We start from the raw sequence: 17,087 nt of genomic DNA on the forward strand, positions 1-17,087 counted from the left end.
CCAGGAGGAGCTCTTATTTTTAATTTGTTATCCATCTTTGCACCCAAACATAAAATCGCTAACTGTAAAACTTCTCGGTACTCCTCAAGGTAGTTTAGCTCAATGTTTTGTTTTTCAAAAAAGATTAATAAAGTCTACTTTTCCGTTTCTGTAATCGCTGTTTGAAAAAAAAAAATCAGTATGCATTCCTGAGTGGTATGAACTCTTTTCCAAAATGTGCCATTTAGTTTGAAATTACTTAGGAGACTGTGACGTTTCAAATTTTAGAATTTTGACAGCGTTGGCAACCAATAGTTCATGTATGTGATGTCTACAAGGGAGCCCCACACGTCAATCAAAAATTTATTACAATCAATATTAGTTGCATTTCTTATCATCCTCAGCAGCGAATACAGCTAAGAATAGTATAAGTTGACCATACAGACGATGCAATGATTTTTTATCATTTTTATTTTGTGTTCTGTCTACGCTTTCGCCTATACCATCCCACATAATTGTAAACAAATCTTACATCCCCCGGTTGGCAAGACCCCATTCGATGACTGCGTTGTGCACTGCAACTGCTTGTTCTGCCCCTGTTGAATTTTGGATAGGTGAAATAACCAATAATTTACGAATGCCTTCACCTGACACTGCAATGGCTAGGCGTTTGATTTTTGGAAGAGCTTTGGATGGTAATATGTTAAAGGGTGATACGGTCAAAATTTGGTCAATATCAACTTGACGTATTTCTTTCAATTTTGCATTTAAAAAACATGAACACACCTCATTTTGAAGGTGTGTGTGTGTAGAATGTTGCTCCTATTTTGATTTTGGAATTCACTCTTCAGTTGTCAAAATGCCGTCCAAGCAAGAAGAGCAGCGTATCAAAATTTTGCTCGCGCATCGCGAAAATCCGAGCTACTCGCACGCAAAGTTGGCAAAATCGCTAAAAGTTGCCAAATCAACCGTTACAAATGTAATTAAAGTGTTTGGGGAACGTTTGTCGACAGCCAAGAAGTCTGGATCGGGGGGAAATCGAAAACCGGAAGCCGCTGAGACGACAAAGAGAGTTGCCGGTAGTTTCAAGCGAAACCCTAACCTCTCTCTCCGAGATGCCGCAAATAAGCTGGGTGTATCGTCTACAACCGTGCATCGAGCCAAAAAACGAGCCGGACTATCGACTTACAAGAAGGTAGTGACTCCAAATCGCGATGATAAACAAAATACGACGGTCAAAGCGCGATCCCGGAGGCTGTACACGACGATGCTGACGAAGTTTGACTGCGTGGTAATGGACGACGAAACCTACGTCAAAGCCGACTACAAGCTGCTTCCGCGACAGGAGTTTTATACGGCAAAAGGAAGGGGAAAGGTAGCAGATGTTTTCAAGCACATGACACTGTCAAAGTTCGCAAAGAAACATCTGGTTTGGCAAGCCATCTGTACCTGTGGCTTGAAAAGCAGCATTTTCATAGCTTCCGGGACTGTCAACCAAGAAATTTACGTGAAAGAGTGTTTGAATAAACGTCTGCTGCCTTTCCTGAAGAAACACGGTTGTTCCGTACTGTTTTGGCCGGATTTGGCATCTTGCCATTACGGTAAAAAGGCCATGGAGTGGTACGCCGCCAACAACGTGCAGGTGGTTCCCAAGGACAAGAACCCTCCCAACACGCCAGAGCTCCGCCCAATTGAGAAATACTGGGCTATTGTCAAGCGGAACCTAAAGAAGACCAAAAAAACTGCTAAGGGCGAGCAGCACTTCAAGGCAAACTGGCTTTCTGCGGCGAAGAAGGTGGACAAGGTGGCTGTACAAAATCTGATGGCAGGGGTCAAGCGTAAGGCCCGGCAATTCGGATTTGGAAAAGCGGAAGCCTAACTGAATATTTTTCCTGAATTTTATACTAATTGAACTTGAAAAAGAAATTTAATTTGATTTTTTAAATTAACGATTTCACCGATTTACACGCGTTTTCCCTTGACCAAATTTTGACCGTATCACCCTTTAGGTAGCAGCTTAGAGTCCCAGTGCTAAATTTATATGTGGCTTGTACGACTTTTTTAAATCATGTTGCATTTGTAGGCGAATTTGTGTTCTTGCGTTTCTCACAGATTCCGTGTTCAAAAATAATGATTAAACATCGTGCCCCACAACTTTAGCGATAAATGATATAAGAAACACAGCATTCAGATCACTTGCAAAGTGCAACAGTGGGAGTACCGGAGGGTTAAATCTGCATTCCTATAATCTTGGTTTATGAGTGTTTTAATTCACATAAATTGAATGTTCGTTCAAAATGTTTGAGAAAAATGGCAAACAGGCATCATCTACATACTACATTTACTATATTTACGGAAAATTACTTTTCGGGCGGGATCACGAAGTTGGAAAATCGCTGGAATAAGTGTATCGAGCTAAAATTGGACTATATTGAATAAAATAAAAAAAAAAAAAAAATCAATCCCAAAGAGGTTACTTTTCACCCCACCTTCAGATGAAATACCGATAAGTTTTAATATGTATTTCTATTTTATGATCAAAAACATTTTCTTCATGCATTTGGGGGAAAATGCACTCCTAAGTGTGGGGCAAAATGATCCTTTAGTGAACAAGCTTGTTTACGATCAATTCTTCTTCATAAATTGTCCGCAACGTTCCGGAGTCTACTAAGCGGTCATGGACCTTAGAACAAGTACGATCGGAACTGGAGGCAGTCAAAAACGAAGACGTTCTTCTGCATCAATTTGTCATAATGCCCCCTATTATGGTGCGTTTTGCCCCTTTGCTGTAGTGCATTTTGCCTCGATTAGTGACATTTTCAGAATATTTTATCATATCCTAAAATCACTTTTTAAGGTATTTTTTCAGTGTTTTCATGTACCTATGTCGCGAATGTAAACAACTAAATAATGCTTAAGAGAACTTATGCAATACATGATATTCACTGTTGCTTTTAATTTCCTTAATTTGAGTTCCTTAACTGGTGTATTTTTCCCCGGGAACCCCTATCTTTTTTGAAATTCGAGATAACCATTTTCTTTGGCATCCTTGCCCAATAATGTCCACTTGTAATTCAAGCACTGTCTGTGGTCCTACTTCAGACACGTTACAGGCTGTGTGAAGTTGTCTCAGTACTCAAAGCATGTGCTGCATCGAAACGCGATAAGATATCGCAGTAAAGGAAGGCAGACCATGGGCATCCGAGGAAACTGTTGAAAGAATATTAATGTTCCTAGCACCGCCTATGTTACCTCCTGAAATAGTGTAGGCTGAATGAAACCGTCCATACGGGACGACATAGATGCTTCATCATACCAGCAAGGAAAACGCATGCGTGCAGAGAGCACTGGAAAGAGTAATTACGCGTTCAAATGAAGCTCTATCGATCGAACCTATGGCATGCTTCCGTACGTGCGAGGCCACAGCAAGAGAGAAAGAGCGAGGCAACTTCGTGATATCCGGGGAAGATGAATGGTGCGGGATCCGGAGAAAAAAGCGCAACAGAGTGTTCCGAAGCATCGCAGGAGCAAGCAAGCGCCCACGCACAAACCTTGGCAAAGGCCGACGACGATTCTCGCCTCGCTGCTGTGTAGCACATTAATTTCATTCAGCTTTTCATTTCGCGACTCCGAAGTTGCAGTTAGGTACCACCGTACCTACGTCATAGCCATCGGGCGCTGTATCTGAAGTGGCGCCCCTCGAGCTGTGGAGCAGCATTTTGCAGGAAGGTCTCCACAATCGCTACCTGGAACCGGAACGGTGCAGACGAACGGGTTGACGACGACGACGGGACTTTCTGCGTAGTGAGTGTGTGACATTGTAGAGCACTATTATTGGAAGGACTTCCTATAAAAGATACTTGAAGACATTTTGCCCCTCACATCTGTGATACGTAGTGGGTGGAAAAGTACCAGGCAGCTCCATGAGTGTTTTATCTCTCCTCGGATCGATTCGGTAGAGCTCTTCTCTCAGTCCGCTTCTCGCAGTTTGCTTATCTATTCATTTCGCGGAGGTCCTCCTCCGAGGCAGAGGTTCAGTCTTGAGCAGATTTTTCTTCCAGAAAGGTGAAGTGAAAAGCAGCGGGACAAACATATTGTCTCTGGTTTCACCTGGAAAATTTTTCTCCATTTTTTGGTTTTTCAGTTCTCTTACCAGTGTAGTTCTTTTTTAAGTTTCCAATCGAAAACGAAAACGACACCCAAAAGGGAGTTGAGTGAAGAAAGTGAATTTGACGGGTGGGGGCCGTCCCCCTAGGGTAAGTGCCAGTGGTTGGCTGGAAGAGTGCAAGTTGCCAGCGAAGATGATGGGATTAATGGATTCCTGCTAAGTCCACTAGCTAGACTAGGGACAACTCACACACCCACACAAACCCGCTCGACAGATAGATAGAAGATCGAAAACTGCGTCAAATAGATTCGGGTAAGTATAGCTGCATTTAATTAGCTCTACAGTAGTTTTCCAGCCATTTGCCCACGGCCACCAGGCAAACAGATGAAACCCATCTTTCAGATCATCCACCCACGCTAATGGCGACGGCAAAGATGGATCCATTTCCTAATCCGCTCTGTGTGTGGCTTCTCTATTTGCAAAATTTCCCAGTATTTCCTCCTCTTGAGCTAGCGGTGGATTAGGTGGGAGGCTGTCATATTTTTTTCCCGAACTGGTTGTTTTTCACCATGGGTGGATCAATTGATGGAGCAGGAGCTCAAGTGAGCAGCAGTTGGTTGGTAGGTGATGGTACTTTTTCCCCCTGTCCACTCATGATGTTATCTTCACCACTTGCTGGCACTTTGGTGGTAGTGGTGTTCAGATACGTAATGGGGTATTTTCCAATTGTTGGCGAGAAGTGCTGCTAGTTAGAGTTACGATGGAAATAAAATTGACTACTTTTCCCGAAAATCAAATTCGTAGTTCAATACTCCTACGCAGGCATGAAAATTATTTGCATTCATTTCATGCATTCATTTACATTCATTTGCCTCTCACTTTTTTCATCAACAGAATTCCGCAAAATAAATACTGTTTTTTCAGTGAATGTATTTTATTGCTGTTGATGAAAAAAGTTAGAGGCAAATGAATGTAAATGATTTTCCATGCCTGCTCCTAAGATATGATTACTTGTACAACTTGTTGCATCGAAAAATCTGTCGAGATTGAGGGAGCGGTTGTTGCTAATTTTGGGTAGCATAATGATGTGAATTTTTGTATGGCTAATAGTACGACCATTGCAAAAGATAGGCGAGTTGAACGTTGTGAATATGGTATTAGTTCCAACCATGGTTTTTCTGTATATATGAGCGTACAACCGTTTTAAATAAATACAGCCAGTCCACAGAATTTCGAAAAAAAATTACTTTTGTTCCTTATGGGAAAATATTTGACTCATTTGTTGATTTTGTCATTAGGGCTCCAGTTCCATACTGGGGTGGTCCAAAAAAACAGTTTTTTGAATTACTTTTTTTTTTAATATATAACTGTTTAACCACTGGGCCGATTTCAAAAATCACAATATCAAATGAAAGGTAATTAAAATTATTCTATTTAAAAAATATAATGATAAAAATTGGGATTTTGTAATGAAAAACATTGATTGTATTTGTTTTTTTTTATGACTTTCATGGTTTGTAGACAGAGGGCGCAATATGTTTTAATATTTTACCTGGAAAATTTTGGCTTTTTCGCACAACATATCAACAAATCAGCGATGTGTTCTTTGTTTGCTTATGAGTTATATTGTTTTGAAGTTATCAAGTTTTGGGTTTCCGCTCAATACTCCTATGCGACTAGACTACCATGCGTCTTCATTGATTTATAGCCACTGTTACATGGCAACGTAATAGAGATTTTTTACAATTTGATTCTTGAAAGTAGACAAGACGCCCACATCCATCAGGATTCTTGAAAGTTGATTTTTGATCAAGAACAAGTTTAAGATATTAATATTGTTTATTCAACATATAAAATTATTTACTGGTTCTCGGCTCCGTGGAGTTCTTTTGCACATTTGAGCCTAAAAAGATAAACTAAATGAAAAAAAAAGTCCAAAATATTTTATTTGGCGTGACCATGGTATCGGAGCTCCGTTCATAGTGACTATGTGACTACTACACACTTAGATTTTTTGCCGAGATGGGTGCCACTGTGCAGCTCGGCATTTTATTTTGCTGGATCTCAGTGAAAAACTTGCTGAGATCAGTATGTACTAAGTTTTAAACATGATGCTCTAGGTTTACGTGGGAATATTATAAGTTATGTTTTCGTAGTGTTTGGGGAAGTCTTCCTATGAGAATAAAAACAAATCCTGGATTTATCCACCTAGGATGAGATCGGACCCTTCTTACACACATAATCTAGCTCGGCAAAATCTCCAACAGCCGATTACTTCGGCATTTACTTTTGCTGATATCTGTGCATAATACCTGTTTGTTAGCTGATATCTCAGCAAAATGTTATTTGTTAGCTGAGTCTCGACAATTGTTTGACTGAATCTCAGCAGAATAAATTGCAGAATTACTCCGCTGTTGGAATCTCGGCGAAAATTTTTAAGTGTGTACTAATTTAAATTCCAACAAAATAGCTCAAGTCCGCATTCAGGAAAGTGAATTAAGATGATTTGTGAATGATACGTGGGTCTGTGTCTGAATTTTTCACACCTTACCTTACCAGTCAGGCTGTCCACAGAAGTCGTCTCCATTCAACTCGATCCATGGGTGCACGTCGCCAGGCTCGCAGATTGCCTTCCACCTGGTAGATCCTCGTTCCAGTCGGTTCGTTATCGGGAACCATTTTCATCGAGCTGCCATCCGGCATTCTTACCCAACGGTGCCAAGCCCACAGTAGGGCCCGATTATTCCAGCAGCTGGTGCAATTCGCAGTTCATTCACCTTCTGACTTCTGACTTCCATCTGCACTCCACCGTAGATGGTACGCAACATCTTCCGTTCAAAAACACCAAGTTGATCCTCCTCGAGCATAGTCAACTTCGTGGTGCGGCGAATTTTATTTGCCCGGAGCGTCCTTCGGAGTCCAAAGTAAGCACGATTCCCTGCCAAAATGCGTCTTTGGATTTCACTGCTGGTGTCATTATCGGCGGTCACCAGTGAGCCGAGGTACACGAACGCGTCTGAATTTTCTTGCGATAGGATTTTCGTCTGTGAGCACTGGGGACATGCCCAGGTGTGGCCAATGCACTATGGGACAGGAATGCGATCTAGCAGAACAAAATTAATTGCTCCGAAACGAAGCATTTCCGTGAGTTGGTGTGTTGAGCAAAGTTTTTCACAACAATTTTGACCTGGGACGGGACTTGACAATCGAGCTTCTCACTCTTCTTAATGTTTTTGATGAATGCCCTTCGAAAACTTGTGCGTGGTGTTTGACGGAGTTATGCCAGGATTTTAGATTTTTTTTTAAATTTTTTTTGATTTGATTCGTTGTTTCTACCATTTCTGTTCAACACAATAAAAACGGCCATAAACAAACAATGGTATCCAGCACTTAAAACACACATTGTTCTAAATTTTTAAACTTTACTATCACAAATATAAACAAATAACAAATTGAGGTCAACATTGCTTCCGGCATCACTGCCAGTAAGATTGCTGTGATCCCTCTGTTCTTCTTATTACACGATTGCTACTGTCCAATCGACTAACCAGCAACTGGCTCGGATTTGACAGCAAATTGGCTCAAAATCTCTACCCAATTGACGTTGACGAGAGCTCTGTAACTCTTTACTCCTATGGAGAAATCTCATATGTAACTGTCAGTCTATGTGTGAAACATGGCGCACTTTTTCTTATTCTCTCACTCCAACGCAAAACCTCATAAGGAACTGTCAAAATGGGAGTGAAGAATCGTCACTTCGGGACTGGTGTCAAGGCGAATTGTCAAGTGCCGTCTCAGATTAGGACCATCTATTGACAGCAACAGACAGTTTGATACCCAACCGCACTGATGGTGCCAAAATCTTACTTTTTACTGGGACATTCTGGAGACTTGACATCTTACTCAAAGTTTTTCATCTTTACAAAACAAACAACTCATCTATGGACGTCAACAATCCACTGTCTGCTTTTTTAAGTTATTTGGAAATCTCGCGTCACTTTTCAAATAGACCAATGTAACATATCCACCATTTTGAGAAAATCGAAGTTGAAGTTCGACAGATTATTATTTTAACTGTTTAAAAACAATACATTTTGCAATACTATTTTTAATGTAGTCAGTGTATAATAACGTTGAAAATTCAGAAGAACCGGAAAAATCACAATTTTACTTTGGATTTCATGCTACAACATAGAAAAAACACATAGGACGTTTTGACAAGTCGAGTTGTACATCTGACATGTTACATTGGACGATTTTTCTCAATGACATAATCAATCATTGTTACATTGGACGTTTTGTCTACATGATACTAGATTTCAGAGTATAGTACCTAACTTTAGATTGGCCCCGCCTTTGGAAAATGAGCACCAATCATGTTAGGCAGTAAATTTGGATGGATGTTTTCTATCACATACAATGATAGTAGAGCAATAGTTTGTATCGCTTAACTCGATTTGTTTACATTTGTTACATTGGTCTATTTGAAAAGTGACGCGAGAAATCATAAAACATTACATGAAAAACTGTTTTTACAATCTATTTTGATATTTTCATTATCACGCTAAAAACAAATCTTTTGCAAAGGAATAAACTAGTTTCAACCAAACATTTTGAAGAAAACGCTGAAAAACACGAAAAAAGCCATTTTCAGATTTGAAGCAAAGCGGAAAAAAACGTATCCTGCGATTTCCAGGAAAAGTAAACAATACTTAGTGGAGTAGGGAGAAAATGCTATATTAATCAAGGGGGAATCAACTCTGCACACCTCAATCTATGCCGATAGTCTTTACTGTGCCGAAGCGTGTCAATCAAGTATCCCATTAGTTTGGCAACCCTGAAGATTTAATGACTTTTGTAATTGTGCATGAAAACGAAGCGTGATAAAAATAAATTTAGGTATGCAGCCTACAATCACTGCAGCACGGAAATTTCACCAGAATAAGCAATCCAAACCAAATTTGTTCCAAGAAGACTGATTGTAGCCCTGGTGCATGTCGGTTTCTTAGCTATACTCCGTCGGATGGATTCCGGAAAGCTGGATGTGGTTCTTCATCCATGGCGTTGACTATGGAACAATACAACAACGATAAAAACTGCGAAGTGGAGGTCGAACTGTTCAATCGTCTGCAAGCGGAGGTCGGCTACATGAAGATTAGCAAGGATCTTAAAAAAAAAGTTTATTTATTTCCTCGAGGCAGGACTGAAAAAAAAGCACTAAAATTCATCAAAGTTCACTATGGATGAATGCTGGTGACTTTTTCAACCCTGACTCGAGGTGAACAACTTTGAGCTGTTGAAAGTGTTTCTGTAACGTAACTGTCACTTTCTAGCTTGTAGCCTTTTAGCTGCTCCGAAGGGAAAACGGGTAAGGTTATGCTGAGCACTGGGTCGCTAATACTCAATGAGCACTATCACACAACGTCAACAGAATATTCATTTTAGCCGGCGCTATACTTTCGTCAACAATTGACTTTTCCAGGTAAAGGGAACGGTTACCAATCAAAACACCAAGGTAAAAATATCTAAGGTATAGTGGACTTAAAAGGTTGAGGCTTTTTTTTTTTTTTTTTTTTCCTTTGGTTTGTTTTTTCCGTCGATCTTGTTTTCCGTGCTGAGCACCAATGCTACCGACGTGCCAGGAAGGCAGCTCCCACACCTGGACCCTACCTATCGACCCATCAACTCATGAACCGGGGACCAACGGCTTTACTTCCCATCCGAAGGAAGGCGTGATCAGAGATGTTATGCCTCAGAACATCCCGGCGGCGCCGACTGGTATTGAACCCAGGCCTGTTGGGGTGAGAGGTAATCACGCTTACCACTACACCACCGGCGCCGTTAAGGTTGAGGCTTGGGTTCCCCTTTTTGGATACGGAATCATACAGAACGAGAATGGTGTATATAAGTTACCTTTGGGAATGCTTGCTTGAAAGAAAGCCAACTACTACCTCATTACATGCCTAATTTGTTTTTATTAGCCCATACTAGGGCTTTTGTTTTAAAGAGAGAGAGACATCTTAATGGGTGTACTACTTACGGTTTTTTCTGCAGTGGTGTTGATGGTGAACGATGGCTTCGGTGGCTAGCATTGGTGGTGGTGGTGATAATTGAAACGTCTTGGTGGCTTCTGGACAGTGGGTGATGGTCACGGCCCGGTTCAACCGTATTGGGGGTTGATCAACGGACTATTCAGGCAGACGACCTGTATTGTTGGCAGCTGCGTGTTGTCTGGTCAGCTTCCAAGATGGCGCTGGGAAAATGGCCACAAGACGTTCTCCTTCAATCCAATTTGACCGAACTTCCTTCCCAAAATGTCACGGAATATCGGCGTCTTACAAGGATACCGACGTGCTTCGTCTAGCACTCGGCCTACGCTATTGCTGTGGGATATATACAACCCTTCCGGATGACACCAGAAGACGTAAACGAAAAGGCCCGAATATGGACCTATTCAGGGTTATTAGTACACCTCTATAATATCTCTCTCAAATGCCACTAATTCTATTTAAAAGGAATGAATGTTGTTACCTTTTCTTATAATCTTCACGCTGACACCAGACGCTGACGGCTTTGACTACGGATAACAATAGCTAACTGTGTTTAACAAAGCGTACAATTAGGCTATAGATTTCTTTTACGTACTACTACTAAAACTGACCGTACTATTAACGTTTTGTACTAGCACTACTTTTTATGAATTGTTTGTGACCGTCCAACTATCGACTAACTGCAATAAAGCACTACAAAAAGAATAATTATATACACCATTTTATTTAACTTTAACACTCTTACACTTTAAATTATCGCGCACTTCGACTACCTTGTAAGTCACGGACAGGAATGAGAGCGACCAATGCTTTGAAGCGGTTATTTAATACCTTGGTTAAAATATTCTGAAATATCTTCGGGAAAATCCGAAGTTTGACATGTCTTTTCTTTACGGTTGGTAACCCTTCCAAAGAAGGAACTCTTTGTCGACTACTAAGATGGGTGCTATCTTGGCTACAACCGCTGTCAACAAACACCCTGTGAGAGTTGTGTAACGCGTACTCATTAAATAAATGGACGGCTCTGCAACCGCCAGTGAGGCTGTCCGATATTCTACAGGCTTGGATTAAGGAATTAGGTTCTCACTGGCAGGCGTGACAAATGACATTGGGATGCTTGTAGAGGAGCCAACAAGCTACAAGATTGGGACCAAAGGTTACAAGCTAACAACAATTAAATCAAGTAATGTAATAACACCATCGAAGATATAAGACAATCCTCCACCTATTGTTCATTTCAATTTGAATAATTCTTCGATGCAATCGATGTAAATATTTACATTATTTGACAAACCTCAGGTAATCATGACAGCAGTTGGTCTCTTTTCTTCATTCATATTGTTTTCAATAATCAAACGTCATGATTTCCTGGGTTTTGTCAAATAAGGTAAATATTCACATTATTTGCACCAAATAATTGATCTGTTATTTGTGAGATATGGAAGTCAAAAGTTACATTATATTGAGGTATACCTGTATTGTTAGCCTCTACTCAACGGTTTTATTGTAGAAAGTCATGTATACTTGTTAACGTCAGTTCAAAGTGTTGGCGTAGCGAAATTGGTAGTGTCAAGGTTTGCAAATGCGGTCGTCTCGAGTTCGAGTTCAGGTTCCGGTGCTGGGTAATAATTTGGTGGTGTATTTATAACTTATTTCGAGTAATTTGATTCGCAGCAAAATAAATTCAATAAATCGCCGCGTCAAAAAAAAGCAAACAATATTTAGCTCGGCTTCAAGATCAAGCTGTGTAGTGATTATTAGATAATCGTAAAAAGGTGTAATAAGTGCCTTTCAAGTTCACACACAACTAAACAGCAGAGTAACAGCTGTATAGAAGCGTAAATGGATATGTTATAAGAGCTTGCCACAACCATCCTAACAGCCATAAGTAGCTGACTAAGTTCCCCAGATTTTCTTGTATAGAGAGGTTAAGTAAAGATTACCTCATATCGTATAGCATTTGAATACAACTTGAGGCTGTATAAATGAAATGAGCAAAGCGTTTACATTGTGAAAATTGTTAGTTGAGAATTGTTTATCGGTCTAAAGTCCTTCAGCCTAACGAACTTCGGCATAATGACCCAGCTCCGAAAAAACAATAAAGACAAAAAGCTTATCATAGGAGTTTTCGGCCAGGGTTCAATAACGGATTTGCCGAAAATCTTCCGGTATGGAATTTTTCTTGATTTCTCCTGAGCTTTTTCTCAGATATTCTTGCTTATCATTCTGTGAATCGTGTGACTCTCTGTTACTAGTGAAGTGATTTGCACGAAGAGTCACCTCACACGACATGACTTTTGTCACCTCACTAGTACAACTTGTTCATCGCAAGAGACCCCGGTGCCATAGAGATTGCTAAAGTATGCTTGTGTCAGCGATTTTTTTTCATCGGGAAAATTTTCCGCTATAAAGTTTTTTTTTTCCCGATGAAAACATTTTGCGTATATGTATACGAGACGTAGTCGACGAAGTGTGCATACGATAAACGTCAGCAATATCTATGGGTGGCCTACCGATCGGTCCACTGTAAGGCCTTGCTGAATTTAAAAAAATGTGATTCGCTGCAGAGGGATTTTCGGTGCGGTCAACGGTTCCCGCTCGACAACCCTAAGCAATTTGCTATTTAGCAAGAGCCTCGCATGAGCCGTAGATGAACCAACTACAAAGTGCTTGCCTGGTGCTGCCTACATTTGAACTGCAGATGCGAAGCATATTACTAAAATGTTTGTTTATTTACTCATTGTCTTGTGGTTTACAATTAATTGATTTAGCCCGAAAGCTCTTCATCTTTAGTGATAACAAGTTACTGTTTGATTTTAGTTTTACATTGCAATAGTTTACATTTTGCTTTTAAGGAAAGCATATTTGTTGATTTTAATAAGAAAATTTGATATTCTACCTACTTAACCTAGTTGCCTAGCCTAACGTGTTCTGGATCCTTTGTAGTTTGAGGTAATGAGAATGTGCGCAACTCTCCCAGATTGGCAACCCGTACTCTATGACGGGAAGGATTATTTGCTTGTAGACAGCAAGCTTGTTTTTCAGGGGTAGGGTAGATCTCCTATTGATTAGCGGGTACAACGACATTATCAAGATACTGCATTTTGTTTTTGTTTTGTCAACATGCTCCCTGAAAATCAGTTTGTGTCGAGTGTTAGTCCGAGGTAGACTACCTCTTTGGACCACTTCACCACTGTGTCGTTTAGGCAGATTTTGTTATTCTCAAACGGAACAAGTCTGGGAGATTTTGAGTGTGGAAAAATTATGACCTGGGTATTCGCCACGTTGATACGGATCTTCCAGCTGTTGAAATACTCAGACAGGACATCCAAGTTTCTCTGGAGTTTGTTAGTCAGAGCTCCGATGACCCTACCCTTGTAGACGATGGATGTGTCGTCTGCGAACAAAGACAACGATCCGCCATCAGGGAGAGCCGGAATATCGGAGGTGAATAGATTGAACAGGATGGGCCCAAGGATGCTTCCTTGGGGTACACCTGCACCGATGTTAAAGGCATCCGAAGTGATGCCATTCAGAGAGACCTGGAAAATCCTGTCCGATAGATAATTTTGTATGATCTTGATGAGGAAGATTGGAAGACCGTATCGATGCAGCTTGTATACCAGGCCATCATGCCAGACATTGTCAAACGCTTTTTCAACGTCTAACAATGCCATTGCAGATGTTTTTGAAACAGCCTTGTTACGTCTAAGAATGTTTGTTACTTGGGTCAGTTGGTGGAAGGTTGATCGACCTTTTCGAAAGCCAAACTGCTCTTCAAGTAAGATGTTCTTTTCTTCGGCAGATGTTAGAAGCCGGCTGTAAGCTGCCGTTTCGAAAAGCTTGGATAACCCTGAGAGAAGGTTGGTGCGTCGGTAACTTGAAGGAGAGGAAGGATCCTTTCCAGGTTTCCAAATGGGGATGACTTTAGCTAACTTCCAGCACAAGGGGAAGTAGCCAAGTTGGAGGCACTGATTGAAAATCAGTGCCAGATGGTTGTAGAATCTGGAACTCAAGTGTTTGAGCTCCAGATTCAGGATGTTGTCGAAACCTGGGGCCTTCATGTTTTGGGAAGTTTTGATTTAAGCCAACAGTTTGTCAGCCGTGATCTCGGATTCCTCGGGAAAGAAGTTAGGAATCTGGTGGAGATTGGTTACATTTTAAGCAACCTCAGTGAGGGCTGATGATGTTTTGTCCGAGATTGTGGGAGCTGACAAAATGTTGACCTATCGCGGAAGCCTTCGGTTCAGGTGTTATCAGGTGAACCACTGAACCGTCTGGACAATTTAGTGGAACCAGCGATGGAATAGGCTTCGATTTAGTTTTGATGACTTTTGTTAGTTTCCAAAAGGGTTTTGCACAATCTGGGAGGGAACGGATGTTATTGGAAAAATTCTCATTTCTGAGGTCTACCATTTTGGCTTTGATAAGTTTGGTTAGACGGTTGGAATGGGTCTTCAAGGTAGGCAGTCCAGTTCTCTGGTACTGCCTACGCATGGCGTTACGGAGTCTGATTAGGCTTTTAGTATTCTGATCAAGGTTCAGAAAATTTCGCACCCGTCAGGAAGCAGGCACGTGTTGTTTACGGGCTCGGGATACCGCCTCCTCGACGGCGCACAGAGATCTATCGATGTCGTCTCCAGTAGAGCGCCGAAATCAATGGCTTCGTCAACGACTTGTTGGAACCAATCCCAGCTTATCCGATGGTAATTCCGACGGGAAGCATGGAATCGATTAACGGAGGAGCCCACCTTGGCCACCACCGGAAAGTGGTCCGAGCTTAACTCTTGGTGGTCTACCGGTTGGGGGATGTTTTCCATGTTGCTGACGAAGATATCGATGATGGAGTGCACGCCGAACCGGCTCAACCGGGTGGGAGCGTCCGGCGCCAGGATGTTGTACTTGCAGGTCGTCGTTTAGAATGGTGCCGTTCTGACTCCGCGTATGGTTGCCCCAAGCTTGATGTTTCGCATTCAGGTCGCCAGCGATGATGAACTTTCCACGGCATCGTGTTATCTTGATAATATCCCTCCGCAGGTCTGCCGGGGATCCATCCGCGGTGACGGGGCTGACAGGTGTGGAGACTTCCACTCCCAATGCTTCAATCATTTTCAGCTGAAAACTGGGTAGCAGCCGGCAGCAGATGTTTTTCCTGGTAGCGATGCGAAGCATATCTGAATTGCGCTTTATATATATGAAAATATTTGCAATCTGAACCACTAGCAACATCAACACTAGATTATTGACGAAATTATGGACAAGCAGGCAGTAGTAATAATTGTACATAAGGTTTCCAGATTCCAATCCGGAAAATCCTCAGATTACGAGCTATTTCCTTGTAGGAATGACTCTGAGTCCGCACTAGGTATTCGACGCGTCGACATGACCGTCGTTCATCTTTCCGTCCGTTCGAATTCGTTGTTTGCTCTAGTTGTAGAAGATTTCAAAGGATGCTGGTGGCATTTTCTTCCTCCATCGATCAGGTTACGACTTCGTTTCTGCACACCTGAATGGAGTCAGTAATTCACATAGATATCTAGTCAGAATCTTGTGGATCGGTCGAGTTTGCTTGAATACCGTATAGGTTTGATAGCATCCAGGTTCTCTTTCACCTCTCACTCCGAAAATGAAACATTAAAAACAATCACAAATGTCAATATAACTTCCGGACTGCCAAACTCATGGGATATTGATACCTGATAGGCACACTTCAGCCTATTTCGGCACGTTCGGCATACCGCATGGCACAGCTTTCGGCACAGCAAAATCTCTCGACACATATTAAGGTGTGCAAAGTTGAATACCCCTTGCATTTTTAACATTAACATTAACATTTCTCACATAACGATCATAAAATCGCAGAGTTACACATAAAGCAAAATTGACTAGCTTAATTTGTCGAAAAAAAATGCAACCTTCAGCAGACTTTAAAAGCTCATAGCATGATGTTTACTTGTATATTTTATTTTTTATTGATACGGTTTATTCATTTCACGAAAATACCAAACATTCCCAACCTCCAAACGTAACCTTTCTTCTACTGATGGGGGCACTATTCAAAGGATAATGGAAATCCACAGAATCACACTGGAATGCCTTCATCCTCCATTAAATGTCCTGCAGTCCATTGACGCCTGGCACTCGTCAAAACGTGACAAAATGTCAGTGTGCATGACGCTCGGCATGAAATGCGAATTGAATTGAATTGAAAAAAATGCTAAGCTCATGCCTTTCACAGTGCTTTTTATTCCATTACGGCATGATTCCGCAATCATGTGGAGCCATTATGCGAAAAAACATCTAACAGTTTGATGAAGAAAAAATGAAGCCAGCTGCCATCGTAGACAGTTCCCTGCTCAACATATCAGTCGCTGTGAATAATTCTTATCGTTATTCTTGCATTATCTAACATCGCATTAGGTACTGCATCAAGTATTTATGTTTTGTATGGGAAGGCAGTCCAAAACGCACCTCAGTTTTGCACGTAAACTACCATTTCTGCAGAAAAACACCCCATAATTCGGAATGGAACAGCTTTGAAAATCCATATTGGGTGTTTTGCCCCGGGGTGCATTTTTTCCTTTTCTACCCTACTTAATTTTCCTTTCCCAGTGATTGTGGCCGTCGTCGATCAACTGCTGGCTGCTGGCAATGTCATAATATCTAGGCAAGGAACGAGAACGGGAAAAACGAGGCACCCAAGGTTGCAAAATAAATTCCACCCATCACAGCGTGCCATGGTCGTTTCTGTCATACACATACGCACACACACTCATACAGGGGCATAGCGATGGGTGATTCTCTTGCATTTACACATTTCACCTCCTGGATGTGGCTGATGAGTTTTATTCATACACACACACGCAACCGTTGTGGGATTTGAAACCAATACCACTATTGCGCGTTACGCTGGTCAGCAAGGAGATAGGAAAGATTTACAACTACACGGC

At 41.4% G+C, this 17,087-nt stretch overlaps 1 protein-coding gene across 2 annotated transcripts in view; it reads left to right on the top strand.

Moving 5' to 3' along the window:
- Nucleotides 1-3,502: 3,502 nt before the first annotated feature.
- Nucleotides 3,503-17,087, top strand: part of IA-2 (tyrosine phosphatase IA-2) — a 126,061-nt gene continuing 112,476 nt past the window's right edge. For both annotated transcript variants that reach the window (XM_065224072.1, XM_065224073.1), the window contains exon 1: nt 3,503-4,399. The gene's annotated coding sequence lies outside the window, so the exon portion shown is untranslated. The remainder of the gene's footprint in view (nt 4,400-17,087) is intronic.

This window comes from Ochlerotatus camptorhynchus, unplaced genomic scaffold (genome assembly GCF_037179485.1).
Source record: "Ochlerotatus camptorhynchus isolate MF236.1 unplaced genomic scaffold, CSIRO-AGI_Acam_v1.1 ptg000204l, whole genome shotgun sequence".
NCBI classification, from domain to species: domain Eukaryota; kingdom Metazoa; phylum Arthropoda; class Insecta; order Diptera; family Culicidae; genus Ochlerotatus; species Ochlerotatus camptorhynchus.